This window comes from Oryx dammah, unplaced genomic scaffold, assembly GCF_014754425.2.
Source record: "Oryx dammah isolate SB20612 unplaced genomic scaffold, SCBI_Odam_1.1 HiC_scaffold_3, whole genome shotgun sequence".
Taxonomy (NCBI): Eukaryota; Metazoa; Chordata; class Mammalia; order Artiodactyla; family Bovidae; genus Oryx; species Oryx dammah.
Genome location: NW_024070187.1, coordinates 98,170,742 through 98,186,023, shown reverse-complemented (window position 1 = coordinate 98,186,023; position 15,282 = coordinate 98,170,742). Strand labels below are relative to the sequence as shown.

Genomic DNA, 15,282 nt, shown 5'->3' with positions numbered 1-15,282 from the left:
GGCAGGAGAAGGGGACGACAGAGGATGACATGGTTGGATGGCATCACTGATTCAATTGACATGAGTTTGAGAAGCTCTGGGAGCTGGTGATGGACAGAGCAGCCTGGTGTGCTACAGTCCATGGGGTCACAAAAAGTTGGACACAACTGAACAACTGAACTGAAACTGATTAATTTGCTGGGGCTGCCATATATCCAAGTACCATAGACTGGGTGGCTTAAGCTATAGAAACTGTTTCTCAGTTCTAGAGGCTAGAAGCCCCACATCAAAGCATTGGCAGAGTTGCTTCCGTCTGAGACTGTGAGGTAGACTCTGTTACCGTCCTTCCTCCTTGGCCCACCTTCCCTCTGTGCATGTCACTGTGTCCAAATTTCCCCCTTTTATAAGGACACCAGTCATATTACAAGTTAGAGCTTACCATAATGAACTTATTTTCACTTGATTACCTCTGTAAAGACACTACCTCCAAATATGGTTATCCTCTGAGTTATAGGGACTTCAATACATAAAATTGGGTTGGGGGAAGGGACACAATTAAACCCATTAAAAGATGTCTTCATTAGAATTTTAAAAGAATGGGACAGTCAACCTCCCTGGTGGACCAGTGGCTAAGACTCTGTGCTCGCAACGCAGGGGGCCCGGGTTCGATCCCCGGTCGAGGAACTGGATCCCATGTGCTCAAACTAAAGATCCTACATGGTGCAGTGAAGGTAGAAGGGCCTCCGTGCTGCAGCCAAGACCTGGCATAGTCAGGTAAATGAATTAATAGAATGAAATGGGATAGGATAGAATAGAAAATATTAGAAGACATCATCTCTATGGGTATTTGTATGTGTCCTGAGTTGTACTGTAAAATGTCACAGCTTCTAAAGCTGAAAGTTTGGACTTGAGGGAAAATTCAAAGGAGGATTTCAGAGTGGTCTCCCCTCCCACTCAGAGATGGGGGGAGATGAATCTGACGGACTGCCTTTCCACTACTCGAGGGCCACCGCTCTGTGTGCACAAGCTGAGCCGCAGAGTTAGCTGGCCAATTCGTGTCTGCAGGGCTGCACGGGGCCTGCCCGGACCTTCCTGAGCCATGCTGGTCTGTTTTTGTGTTGGTTGCTTTTCTTTTTCTGTGTGTTGTGTACACTCGCCTTTATTAAATTTCATTCCATCGGTGCAGGAATCTCCTTGGGCTTTCTGCACCAACCCCCCACCCCCCGCCCCCGTCACATCCCGGCCATTGCTTTTACTCTTACTTAAAATTCCATTTGGAGAACTCATTTATTCTAAACCTAACATTAAACTGAGTTACATGAGATGAACCACATCTTGTCTTTGTTAAGGGAAAATACTAGTTATAAAATATAACTTTGCGGAAGCATACCATATTTCAACTAATTGTAACACCTGTGGTGGATTCATGTCAATCTATGCCAAAACCAATACAGAATTGTAAAGTAAAAAATTAAAAATAAATAAATAAATTAAAAAAAAAAAAAAAAAACAATAGTCAAAGCTGAAAATGTAACTCACATCACTCTCTGCTCGGGAATGTTAGCAAAAGCCCCGGGTAAAATTTCCAGTGATGGTTCTCTACTTATTGATGGAAGAGGTGGGACTGGTCTTGGCTGTTTGGATTTTATGCCTGAATAATGATCCGTTTCACTCAGAATTTAATTAAATTTGTGACTTGGCCTCTGTAGTCATTAGAGTGACTGTATTTTTTCTGCATTTGAATCAATTGACAGGAAAATATGTCCTTTTATATAATTGGAGTTTCTTCTTTTTTTGGCTGTACCACATGACTTGTGGGATCCTACTTTCCCAATGGGGGATCAAACTCTATCACTCTGGCAGTGAGAGCTTGGAAACCTAACCACTGGTCCATCAGGGAATTCCCAATTTTAGCTTCTTCTGTTTGCAGAAAGGAACGTCCATTGGCGTCTGCTGCTTGGCTAGTCAGGCCTCATATGCAAAGGTCAGGATACAAAAGTCTGAGATGGAAACTTACAGCTCAGATGGGGTTTTATGAGTCACACAGAAGGGGGTAAATCTGTTCCTCTTCCACTAAAAAAATTCTATCCATCTGCGTTATGCAGTGTGCAAATATACCACCCAGGGGCACTCTCCTGCAGGTGAATGATTCAGGGCCTAAAACAGGTAACTTATGAGACATGTTAATTAAGTCTGGAGGTGAAGACAACGCAAGTCTGACATAGCACTGTTGTTTTACGTTTCAACTTCTTTCCCATTAACTGAATCTTGTTTATGTGTCAGAGAGGATATTAGGAATTTCTATCTTGATTCACCACTATAATAATCTCTTTTGTTGTTGTTCAGTTGCTAAGTCATGTCTGAATCTTTATGACCCCATGAACTGCAGCATGCCAGGCCCCTGTCCTTCACTGTCTCCCAGAGTTTGCTCAAACTCATGTCCATGGAGCCAGTGACACCATCCAACCATCTCATCCTCTGTCGTCCCCTTCTCCTCCTGCCTTCAATCTTTCCCAGCATCAGGGTCTTTTCCAATGAGTTAGTTCTTGGCATCAGGTGGCCCAAGTATTGGAGCTTCAGCACCAGTCCTTCCAATGAATACTCAGGGTTGATTTCCTTCAGGATTGACTGGTTTGATCTCCTTGCAGTCCAAGGGATGCTCAAGAGGTTTCTCCAGCATCACAGTTGGAAAGCATCAATTCTTTGGCACTTAGCCTTCTTTATGGTCCAACTGTCACATCTATATATGACTACTGGAAAAACCAGTATAGCTTTGACTATATGGACCTTTGTCAGCAAGGTGACGCCTCTGCTTTTTAGTATGCTGTATAGGTTTGTCGTAGCTTTTCTTCCAAGGAGCAAGCATCTTTTAATTTCATGGCTATAGTCATCATCCACAGTGACCTTACAACCAAAGAAAATAAAATCTGTCACTGTGTCCATCTTTCCCCACCTATTTGCCATGAAGTGATGGGACCAGATGTCATGATCTTAGTTTTTTGAATGTTGAGTTTTAAGCCAGCTTTTTCATTCTCCTCTTTCATGTTCATCAAGAGGCTCTTTAGTTCCTCTTTGCTTTCTGCTGTAAGGGTAATAATATCTCTAGGAGGAATCAACAGGTATTTTCCCTGAGTAATAGGCTAAAATGTAACTCCTTTGTCAGCTGTCCTGAGTTTAGGTCACAGCTTTACTTTTTAAACTAGACTGACATAAACAAAGTGAGAACAGGAACTGTATTTTACCCGGTGGAAGAGATGGCCATACCCATAAGCTACTTACAAAATACCTCTTAGAAGAAGTGCAGCTAAAAATGATCATACTTACTGAGCCCTCAGTGGGTTATGCAAAGCCTAGATATGGCCAGGTTGGCACAGAGAAGGCAAGCCCTCTTGCAAGCCCACGTTTCCACTTTAAAAATATAGGAACCAAGTAATGCATCAATCAGGAAAAGAATTCAAAGACCACCCTCTTTGCTTTCACAGCATCTGTGACATTGCTCACCATCTACAAATAGATCACTTCCCTGGTTCCACTGGGGGAGGAGTGATGCTGGAGGAGCCACTGGAACGGAGCTGTCCATCGGGAAAAGTTCACGCAGCCCATAGGGTAGCTTCGCCCTATGACTGACTATTGATACTACTTTATACACATCTTCTTGATCCATTCACAAGTTCATCTTGGGAACTTTCATGGATTTTCTTTCTTTTCACATTGCCAAGTCTTTCCTGAATCTTTCCATCCAAGGGATATTACCTGTTTACCTGATAGAAGTTTCTTTATCCACTCTCCTCTCCTACCCTAAATATCTGTTTCTTATTTTTTATTTTATTGGAGGATAGTTGCTTTACAATGTTGTGTTAGTTTCTGCTGTACAATGAAGTGAATCAGCTATAGGTATACATATGTCCCCTCCTTCCTGAGCCTCCCACCCTCTCCCATCCCACCCCTCCAGGCCATCCCAGAGCACTGAGCTGAGCTCCCTGCACTACACAGCGGCTTCCCACTAGCCATCTAGCTTACACATGGTGGTGTATATATGCCAAGCTACTCTCCCAATTCGTCCCCACCCTCCCTCCTCATCTTGTCCACGTGTTTGTTCTCTCCATCTGGGTTTCTGTTCTTGTCCTGCAAATAGGTTCATTGGAACCATTTTTCTAGATTTCATTTGTATATGAAATATACAATATTTGTTTATTTCTTTCTCACTACTTTCATCTGTAGGACAGGCTCTTAGTCCATCCACATTACGTTTCTTTATATCTAGTCTTGCCTCCTTCAATCCCAAAGAAAGACCTACTTTCTACCTATTCTCATCCATTTGGACAAATCTTATTCAACCACGCTTTCTATAATAATGCACAGTAATATATCCAGTCCAGGGGAGAATACACAAACACACAAGCAAAGGCGAAAAGGTCCAGCTTAGATTAGATTCTGCCTCACTTGCAGCTTTCTCTCTGACCAGACGCTCTCTTCTCCATGAACTCCGGCCCTTAGTTCTTGCTGACCAGGTGACTGGCATGACACTTATCAGTTTGTCTCTGCCTTGTGTTGTCAGTATTTTTACATGTAAGAACCAAGTTACAGATTGGCTCCTTTAAGAGTCGACTTAATGGTTTTTGTTATACCTCTCATCATCCAGCTGATCTGAGATTAAGACTATACTCTAGGTCCTAGAGTCAAGGGGGAAATTGATGTTCTGATTATCTGGACTTACCAAAGGAGAAAAAAAAAAAACTTAGTTTTTTTTTTTTTTTAAATACTAGGATGACTCAAGCAGAAGTAGATTTGTGATGTAGTATTTATTTTTTTGTGCGTTAGTCACTCAGTCGTGTCTGACCCTTTGTGAACTCATGGACCGTAGCCTGCCAGTGGACTGTAGCCTGCCATGGACTGTAGCTCCTCTGTCCATGGAATTTTCCCCAAGAATACTGCTGTGGGTAGCCCTTCCCTTCTGCAGGGGATCCTCCTGACCCAGGGATCAAATCTGGGCGTCCTGCACTGCAGGTCTTAGCTGCAGCACTCGGGATCTGCATTGCGTCGTGTGTGTTCATTGTTGCACATGGACTTTCCAGCTGCAGCACTCAGACTCCAGAGCTTTTGGGCTCAGTGGTTGCAGCACACGGGCTTAGTTTCTCTGAGGCATGTGGGATCTTTTCCTCCACCAGGAATTGAACTCACGCCCCTTGCTTTGCAAGGCAGATTCTGAACCATTGGGCCACCAGGGAAGTCCCATGACATAGTTTTAAATAATAACACCAGAAACCCTCATAAGGACCTTTTCTACTGAAGAGTCCAAGGATTCCTGTTCAGACTATGAATGTTCTTTGTTCTCCCTTTCCCATTACTACTGGCCCCAGAAATTAATTCTACTTGCTCTTCATCTTAGCAGCTGCCACCACCCAAGCAATTTCATAGAATTAGAGCCTCTCCAGTATTCTTGAGCTTTCCTTGTGGCTCAGCTGGTAAAGAATCCACCTATAATGCAGGAGACCTGGGTTGCGTACCTGTGTTGGGAAGATCCCCTGGGGAAGGGAAAGGATACCCACTCCAGTCTTTTGGCCTAGAGAATTCTATGGACTGTATAGTCCATGGGGTTGCAAAGAATCAGACATGACTGAGTGAATTTCAAAAAAAAAAGGTGGAGAGGAACCCAAACTACTTCCATTTTTTGAAGTTCATGGAATAATAAAAGATACATAAATTGCAAAATAGGATAACAAAAATTCTGGTCTATTTAATCATTAAGCACTTTAACATATACATTATTAATATTCACAGGGTAATTATGAGATTTATTAAAATATTTATATAAATCCTGGGGACTTCCCTGGTGGTTAAGACTCTGTGCTCCCAATGCAGGGGGCCTAGGTTCAATCCCTGGTCAGGGAACTAGATCCCACATGCCACAACTAAGACCCAGTGCAGCCAGATAAAAAATAAATTAACATACATCCTATAAAGACTATGTGATTGGGTAATGGGGCACAGGATTAAAATGGAAAGGTCTTTTTTAAGGCCCTTAATCAAGTTTTATTGGAGTATAATTGATTTACAGTGTTATGTTAGTTTCTGCTGTGTAGCAAAGTAAATTGGCTATACCTATACCTACATCCACTCTTTTAAAGATTCTATTCCCATGTAAGTCATTTCAGAGTACTGAGTAGCGTTCCCTATGCTACACAGTAGGTCCTTATTGATTATCTGTTTTATATATAATAGTGTGCATATATCAATCCCAATCTCCCTATTTATCCATACTTCCCCTTTCCCCCGTCTTTTTAAAATTGAAAGGTTTTTTTCTTTCCATTCATCAGTGTATGCATCTTTGATTTTTTTTTTTTTAAGTTTGGAGACTTGTTTACTGGTCTTTGATTGTATGCGTATTCTTTCCTGGAGGTAACTTTCAAGATCTAAATTGGAGGCCCTTTGTGTGGAAGCTGCAGGCCTTGTAGCTTCCTGAACTGCCCACCTGCTTCCTCCAGGTACCCAGACACCTGGGCAAATGGCCACACAAGCCAAGTAATATGCCCACTGTCCACAAGACCTGCTCGAGAGTGGTAGGAAGTCTCCCAGGTGGAACCCGTTCTTGCTTCCTAAATGTAAGTACACAGAACCACTGAACTTCGGGAGAAAATAAAAAACAGGTACCCATAAGTTATTAACTTTGGGACATTTTACAAAGGCTTCATATTTCTAGTTCTTTGTGTCTGCCTCCTGACTCCCTTGGAGAAGGAAATGGCAACCCACTCCAGTACTCTTGCTTGGAAAATCCCATGGACGAAGGAGCCTGGTAGGCTATGGTCCATGGGATCACAGAGAGTCAGACATGACTGAGCGACTTCACTTTCTTTCACTTTCCTGACTCCCTAGGCTGAGGTGGCACCTGAAATTTCTATGAGTATGTTCTCCACGGCGATTCTTCTGAAGTCAAAACTTGTAACAGCCACTCCATTTTCTCTCACTCCATCTTTCATGAAGCCGCCTTGCTACAGGATGTACAGGAAATCATACAGTCCCACACCCACCTCCCGCCATCAAAACTTGCTCTTAGGTGAGGATCTGCTGAATTTTTACACCTGAACTTTCATGATTGCTAAGGCATGCTTCTCAGTCTTTCCTAGGGCTTACAGTTTTTAAAAATGTATTTCTATTTGGTTTTCTTGCTGCATGTGGCCTGTTTCTCTAGTTGCGGAGCATGGGCTCGAGGGTGAGCAGGCTTCAGTAGTTGCAGTGCCCAGGCTGAGTAGTTGTGGCACAGGGGCTTAATTGCCCTGCAGCATGTGGACTCTTCCAGGAGTAGAGATCAAACCCGTGTCCCCTGCATGGGCAGGCGGATTCTTGACCATTGGACCACCAAGGAAGTCCAGGACTTATAGTTTCAACCAAAGTGCATGCTAAGTCATTTCAGTTGTGCGACCCTATGAACCATAGCCTGCCAGACTCTTCTGTCCATGGGATTCTCTGGGCAAGAACACTGGAGTGGGTTGCCTGCCCTCCTTCAGGGGATCTTCCCTACCCAGAGATGGAACCTGCACCTCTTATGTCTCCTGCACTGGCAGGCAGATTCTTTATCACTAGCGCCACCAAAGACTGTTTGTAAAGAGGAATCATTGATACTGTGAAGAACTGACTCCTTCGAAAAGACCCTGATGCTGGGAAAGATTGAAGGCAGGAGGAGAAGGGGACGACAGAGGCTGAGATGGTTGGATGGCATCACTGACTCGATGGACATGAGTTTGAGCAAGCTCCAGGAGTTGGTGATGGACAGGGAAGCCTGGCGTGCTGCATTCCATGGGGTTGCAAAGAAACACACATGACTGAGCGACTGAAATGAACTGAACTGAACTGAACTGAATTTATAATGCACCATAATGCTATATAAAACAAACTACCATTTTTGACCATTGAGGGGTTTAAGCTTCTTACCTGATATTTTGCATGAGTGGCATTTTCAGTGTTGATGTAGAGATCTAAACAGAACAGAACAGATAACTGGAGTTTTGCTCCTTGCTCCATGTCCTTGATGTATAGAAGTAATGAATCAAGGAAAATGCATCCACTTGCTGTTTAGAACAGCATATGACGTATATCTATCTATAAAAGAATGAACATGGTATTCAAGCAGTCTTTTGCAAAATACCTAATCCTTCAGGGAGATGAGATACAGTGCCCAGCATTCCTGATGAGAATTTTAATGATAAAGTTTATTATAGTTTAGTGTATCATTGGCTTATGTTTTTGTAATCCTACAATAAAATTTCCATTTCCACATATCCATCTGATGCATTTTCTTGGCCCAAGTTAATGTCTTCTAGTTATATCACCAGCAAACCAGAGTCTGTATTGGACAAATATAGGACTGGGTATGAGTAAGCTATTAAGTATTTTTAATTACCTTTTACTCTTCTTTGGATAGAGTATATTTTTGAGGAAGCTGAATTGCAGTACCTTGACATTTTGGAGATTTATAGAACAAGCACATGGACTCAGCTTATTCATCATAATTGGCAGGGATTCAGTATACAGAATCTTGTAACAACATCTCAGTTTTCTTGCTCTAGTGAATGTCATAATGAGCACATTTACAGCATGAATTATGTTGAGATGAAGAAATTTAAATCTTCATACCACTTTTATGCTCTCTCTTCCTGTTTGGTAATCAGATCTTGATTAAGAGGTAGAATTAACACCCAGTAGGGCATCAGTGTTTCTTGGTTTGAATCTTCTGCTTATCTTTTCTTTGTCCCTAGGACAGATAGAGAATGATTTATGGGCTTCATGATTTTGAAACAATACAAAGTATCTGAGGGAAGTCCCTGGCGGTCCAGTGGATAAGACTCTGTACTTCTTCTGCAGGGGATGTGGGTTTGATACCTGATGGGGAAACTAAGATCCTGCATGCCATGGTGATGCCAAAAAAAACTTATCTGAAATCATATTTTTTGTTCCTACAAGCCAATTACATCTATTTATAATGGGCATTCTGTGTATTCTTGCCACCTCTTAATATCTTCTGCTTCTGTTAGGTCCATACCATTTCTGTCCTTTGTCGAGCCCATCTTTGCATGAAATGTTCCCTTGGTATCTCTAATTTTCTTGAAGAGATCTCTATTCTTTCCCATTCTATTGTTTTCCTCTATTTCTTTGCATTGACCACTAAGAAAGGCTTTCTTATCTCTTCTTGCTATTCTTTGGAACTCTGCGTTCAGATACTTGTATCTTTCCTTTTCTCCTTTGCTCTTCGCCTCTCTTTTTTCCACAGCTATTTGTAAGGCCTCCTCAGACAGCCATTTTGCTTTTTTGCATTTCTTTTCCATGGGGATGGTCTTGATCCCTGTCTCCTGTACAATGTCATGAACCTCCGTCCATAGTTCATCAGGAACTCTATCTATCAGATCTAGTCCCTTAAATCTATTTCTCACTTCCACTGTATAATCATAAGGGATTTGATTTAGGTCATAACTGAATGGTCTAGCAGGTTCCCCTACTTTCTTCAATTTAAGTCTGAATTTGGCAATAAGGAGTTCATGATCTGAGCCACAGTCTGTTCCGGGTCTTGTTTTTGTTGACTGTATAGAGCTTCTCCATCTTTGGCTGCAAAGAATATAATCAATCTGATTTTGATGTTGACCATCTGGTGATGTCCATGTGTAGAGTCTTCTCTTGTGTTGTTGGAAGAGGGTGTTTGCTATGACCAGTGCATTTTCTTGGCAAAACTCTATTAGTTTTCTAATACACAGAAGAACTATACAAGAAAGATCTTCATAACCAAGATAATCACGATGGTGTGATCACTCACCTAGAGCCAGACATCCTGGAATATGAAGTCAAGTGACCCTTAGAAAGCATCACTACGAACAAAGCTAGTGGAGGTGATGGAATTCCAGTGGAGCTTTTTCAATCCTGAAAGATGATGCTGTGAAAGTGCTGCACTCAATATGCCAGCAAATTTGGAAAACTCAGCAGTGGCCACAGAACTGGAAAAGGTCAGTTTTCATTCCAATCCCAAAGAAAGGCAATGCCAAAGAATGCTCAAACTACTGCACAATTGCACTCATCTCACATGCTAGTAAAGTAATGCTCAAAATTCTCCAAGCCAGGCTTCAGCAGTACGTGAACCATGAACTTCCAGATGTTCAAGCTGGTTTTAGAAGAGGCAGAGGAACCAGAGATCAAATTGCCAACATCCTCTGGATCATGGAAAAAGCAAGAGAGTTCCAGAAAAAAATCTATTTCTGCTTTATTGACTATGCCAAAGCCTTTGACTGTGTGGATCACAATCAACTGTGGAAAATTCTTCAAGAGATGGGAATACCAGACCACCTGAACTGCCTCTTGAGAAACCTGTATGCAGGTCAGGAAGCAACAGTTAGAACTGGACATGGAACAACAGACTGGTTCCAAATAGGAAAAGGAGTATGTCAAGGCTGTATATTGTCACCCTGCTTATTTAACTTCTATGCAGAGTACAGCATGAGAAACGCTGGGCTGGAAGAAACACAAGCTGGAATCAAGATTGCCGGGAGAAATATCAATAACCTCAGATATGCAGATGACACCACCCTTATGGCAGAAAGTGAAGAGGAACTAAAAAGCCTCTTGATGAAAGTGCAAGAGGAGAGTGAAAAAGTTGGCTTAAAGCTCAACATTCAGAAAACAAAGATCATGGCATCTGGTCCCATCACTTCATGGGAAATAGATGGGGAAACAGTGAAAACAGTGTCAGACTTTATATTTTTGGGCTCCAAAATCACTGCAGATGGTGACTGCAGCCATGAAATTAAAAGACACTTACTCCTTGGAAGAAAAGTTATGACCAACCTAGATAGCATATTCAAAAGCAGAGACATTACTTTGTCAACAAAGGTCCGTCTAGTCAAGGCTATGGTTTTTCCCGTGGTCATGTATTGATGTGAGAGTTGGACTGTGAAGAAGGCTGAGCGCCAAAGAATTGATGCTTTTGAACTGTGGTGTTGGAGAAGACTCCTGAGAGTCCCTTGGACTGCAAGGAGATCCAACCAGTCCATTCTGAAGGAGATCAGCCCTGGGATTTCTTTGGAGGGAATGATGCTGAAGCTGAAGCTCCAGTACTTTGGCCACCTCATGCGAAAAAGACTCATTGGAAAAGACTCTGATGGTGGGAGGGATTGGGGGCAAGAGGAGAAAGGGACGACAGAGGATGAGATGGCTGGATGGCATTACTGACTCGATGGACGTGAATCTGAGTGAACTCCGGGAGTTGGCGATGGACAGGGAGGCCTGGCGTGCTGCATGGGGTCTCAAAGAGCTGGACGCGACTGAGTGACTGCACTGAACTGATAATGGGCATGGTAACCAACTCCAGTATTTTTGCCTGGAGAATCCCCATGGACAGAGGGGCCTGGTGGGCTACAGTCCATGGGGTGCAATGAGTCGGACACAACTGCTTGACTAAGCGTGCACAGACACAAACCAATTACATCTGTTTATAATACGAAATATAAAAGAAACCTGGATGGGAAAAATAAGTAAATTGCAATTATGCTATTTTCATTTTGCCTTATTTAAATTTTCCATTTATAGGGCAATCATTCTCATGCCCTTAGTCCATCGGTATCCATTTCTTTAGATACTGGAATGTGTCACTTCCTCTCCCAGAAGATGATCTTCAGTGAAGACAACAGTAGGAGCATTTTGCTCTCTATGGAGTGCTTTTGTCTATCCTCTGGGCACTTCTTCATAGCCTCTCTCTTATTTTATTTATTAAAAAAAAAAAAACACCTTCATTTATTTCTTTTGGCTGCTCCAGGTCTTAGTTGTAGCACGTGGGATCCTTGATCGTCGTTGTGGCAAGCAGGATCTTTAGTTTTGGCATTTGAACACTTAGTTGCCCCATGTGGGATCTAGTGCCCTGAAGTGAAGTGAAGTCGCTCATTCGTGTCCAACTCTTTGTGATCCCATGGACTGTAGTCCACCAGGCTTCTCTGTCCACGGGATTCTCCAGGCAAGAGTACTGAAGTGGGTTGCTATTGAGCCCAGGCCCCTTGCACTGGAAGCATGGCGTCCTAGCCACTGAACCACCAGGGAAGACCTTTCTTATTTTGAAATAGTACTATTGAGATGTGCTTCATATGCCATAACGTTCACTCTTTTAAAGTGTATGGTTCAGGGGCTTCCCTGGTGGCTCAGTAGTACAGAATCTGCCTGCCAGTGCAGGAGACAGGGGTTTGATCCCGGATCCAGGAAGATCCCACATACCTAGGATCAATGAAGCCCTTTCACCAAATATTGGGGCCGTGCTCTAGAGCCCACAGCCTGCAACTACTGAGGTCAGCGTGCTCTAAAGCCCGTGCTCTGCAACAAGAGAAGCCTCCACAATGGAAAGCCCGCACACCGGAGTGAGAGTGGTGCAAGGAGCAGCGGAGACCCAGCACAGCCAAAAATAAATAAACAAAATTATAAAACACTGCCAGCTCAGTCTTATTTTTTTTAGTATATTCACAGAGTGGTGCAACCATAACCACAATAATAATTTTAGAACATTTCAATATCCCCCAAAGAACCTCTGGTAATCATTAATAGCCATTCCTGTTCCTGTTTTCCTCACCGCCATCCCAGCCCCAAGGGGCCTCTAATCTATCTTCTGTCTCTATGGATTTACCTATTTTGATAAATCAAACAGTATGTGAAGTCTTTTGTGACTAATCTCTTTGCTCAGCAAAATGTTTTCAAGGTTCATCCATATTGCAGCATGAAGCAGTATTTCATTCCTTTTTATTGTTGAATAATATTCCATTATTTAGATATATTATGTTTTATGTGTCCATTCATTAATTGATGAATATTTGGTTTTCCTAGGTGACAGCGTTAAAGAATCCGCCTGCCAATGCATGAGACATCGGAGAAGGCAATGGCACCTCACTCCAGTACTCTTGCCTGGAAAATCCCATGGATGGAGGAGCCTGGTAGGCTGCAGTCCATGGGGTCACGAAGAGTTGGACACAACTGAGTGAATTGACTTTCACGTTTCACTTTCATGCATTGGAGAAGGAAATGGCAACCCAGTCCAGTGTTCTTGCCTGGAGAATCCCAGGGATGGTGGAGCCTGGTGGGCTGCCGTCTATGGGGTCGCACAGAGTCGGACACGACTGAAGCGACTTAGCAGCAGCAGCAGCAGGAGACACGAGTTCGATCCCTGGGTTGGGAAGATCCCCTGGAGATGGGTATGGCAACCCACTCCATTATTCTAGCTGGAGAACCCCATGGACGGAGGAGTCTGGTGGGCTACAGTCTATGGGGTCACAAAGAGAGAGACGTGACTGAGAGACTGGCTGCATGTGCATACACATATAGATGTTAATATAGTCTGTTTTATGTGTCCATTTGTTAATTGATGAATATTTGAGTTTCTTCTACTTTTTGGTTGCTATAAATTATGCTGCTATGAATGTTAGCATAAAAATGTTTGAATAGCTATATGCTTCAGTCTCTTATTTTTTTAAGGATAAGACTCAGTGTTAGAACTTAGGCTTCTGATTCCTTATAATAAAGCCCTTTTCCTAATCATTGTATTCCAGAAATTTTAGAAATACAAGTTATTTTTAAAACTCTGGCATCACACATTGCTTCTATTTCTAAACTTGATTTGCATTCAAAATGTAGGAACATGTTTTGAAATTTTTCTCAAAATATTTTAAATACCTTGGCATCCGCCTGTATATCTCTTCATAATCCAAATTGCAGATAGGCAGAGATGCTCTCCTTCTAATAATAGTAAGTCTTTGGAATATGTTGCCTGTAACATGATCCTTTTAAATAATAAGTAATTGTGAAGGAATTCTGTTGAGCGTACTTATGGAATGAACCACCCCTTGTTATGAGCCTTAGAATGCTAAGGAAATGAGTGCTGTGCAGAACGACCTGGCTGTAATAAATCAACCTAACGTAAACTATGTCAAATTAAAATTGAGTGCCTAAATGAGCTGTGGTCAAAAGCATGCCACAGTCTCCCAGTACAGAAACTGTGTACAGTCAGGAGGTAGCAACCTCCTGGAAAGTCAGTCCTCTGGAAATTTAACCATGGCAGCTGGTGAACAATGTGTTCATTTGTACCTTCCTTCAGGGTGTTGGGCTTCCTTGCTAGTTTCTTAGTTCTTCCCACAGAGTCTGGTTTGTGTCTGCCTCTAGGTCGGCCTTTTGCATACACCTTGCTGTTGGTCAGCTCTTAGGCTCACAGGATATGAGCATCAAAAAACACCATAGAAATGACCTAAATCAGTGCTCTCCTTCACCCATCAATATGTTAAAGATGAGAAAAATTAGGTCTGCCAGGATTAAATAGACATGAATCTGAGCAAACTCAGGGAGATAGTGAAGGACACGGGAAGCCTGTGTGCTGCCGTTCATGAGGTCGCAAAGTTGGATACAGCTGAGCAACTGAACAGCAACAACAGGGTTAACCAACCTGATGGCCTAAAGCCATACTATTCTGGATCTCCTAATTTGAATCCAGGCTAACCCTACTCCAGGAGAGGGCCCCAAACATGAGAACAGTGATGATTATAAGACATGATGCTTGTTCCTTAGCTGTGAACAATTCCATTTATCTTGGCTTAGAATCTGGAGGTGGGATTCTCGAATGTGGCTTGGGAAACTCTGAATCTCTCTGTTCTTACCTTTGAGGGGTTTATTGTCCTACATCGGCAATTTCAGTGCATTTTCTCCATGTGTGTTAACTCTTCCGTGGGGCTGGGTGAGGTGTTTTCGTTCCATCCTTGGCCTGAGCCTGTTGTTATTTGCCTCCATTCTTGTGTTGTTCAGTTGCTCAGTCGTGGCTGACTCTTTGTAACCCCATGAACTGCAGTACACCAGCCTTCCCTGTCCTTCACCATCTTCCGGAGTTTGCCCGAACTCAAGTCCATTGAGTCAGTGATGCCATCCAACCATCTCATCCTCTGTCGCCCCCTTCTCCTGCCCTTAATCTTTCCCAGCATCAGGGTCTTTTCCAATGAGTCGGCTCTTCACATCAGGTGGCCTCCATTCTAGTTTTTGGTTTTTCCCCATCTGATTGAGGAGTGGGCAGTCAAGTACTGCAAAAGTGGATTCAGGGAATAGTAGGTAAACTGTGATAGAAAGAATCCAAATATTTGGCACAATTACGGAGAAACTTGAGGAAAGTTCATATTTTAGGGCAGAACCCATAGTTCCCACCTCTGGGAAGCAACACCCTTTCCTCCCCTCTCTAGCTACGTCAAGAGACAGAAAAAGCGCTTGGTAAATGCTAAAATGTACTTTCACGTCGTCTCCTCCTTGGCCAACATC

At 42.8% G+C, this 15,282-nt stretch overlaps 1 non-coding gene across 1 annotated transcript; it reads left to right on the top strand.

The window, feature by feature from the left end:
- Positions 1-590: 590 nt before the first annotated feature.
- TRNAA-CGC lies at positions 591-663 on the top strand. The gene has a single exon. It is a non-coding gene; the product is annotated as a tRNA-Ala (tRNA).
- Positions 664-15,282: the final 14,619 nt, after the last annotated feature.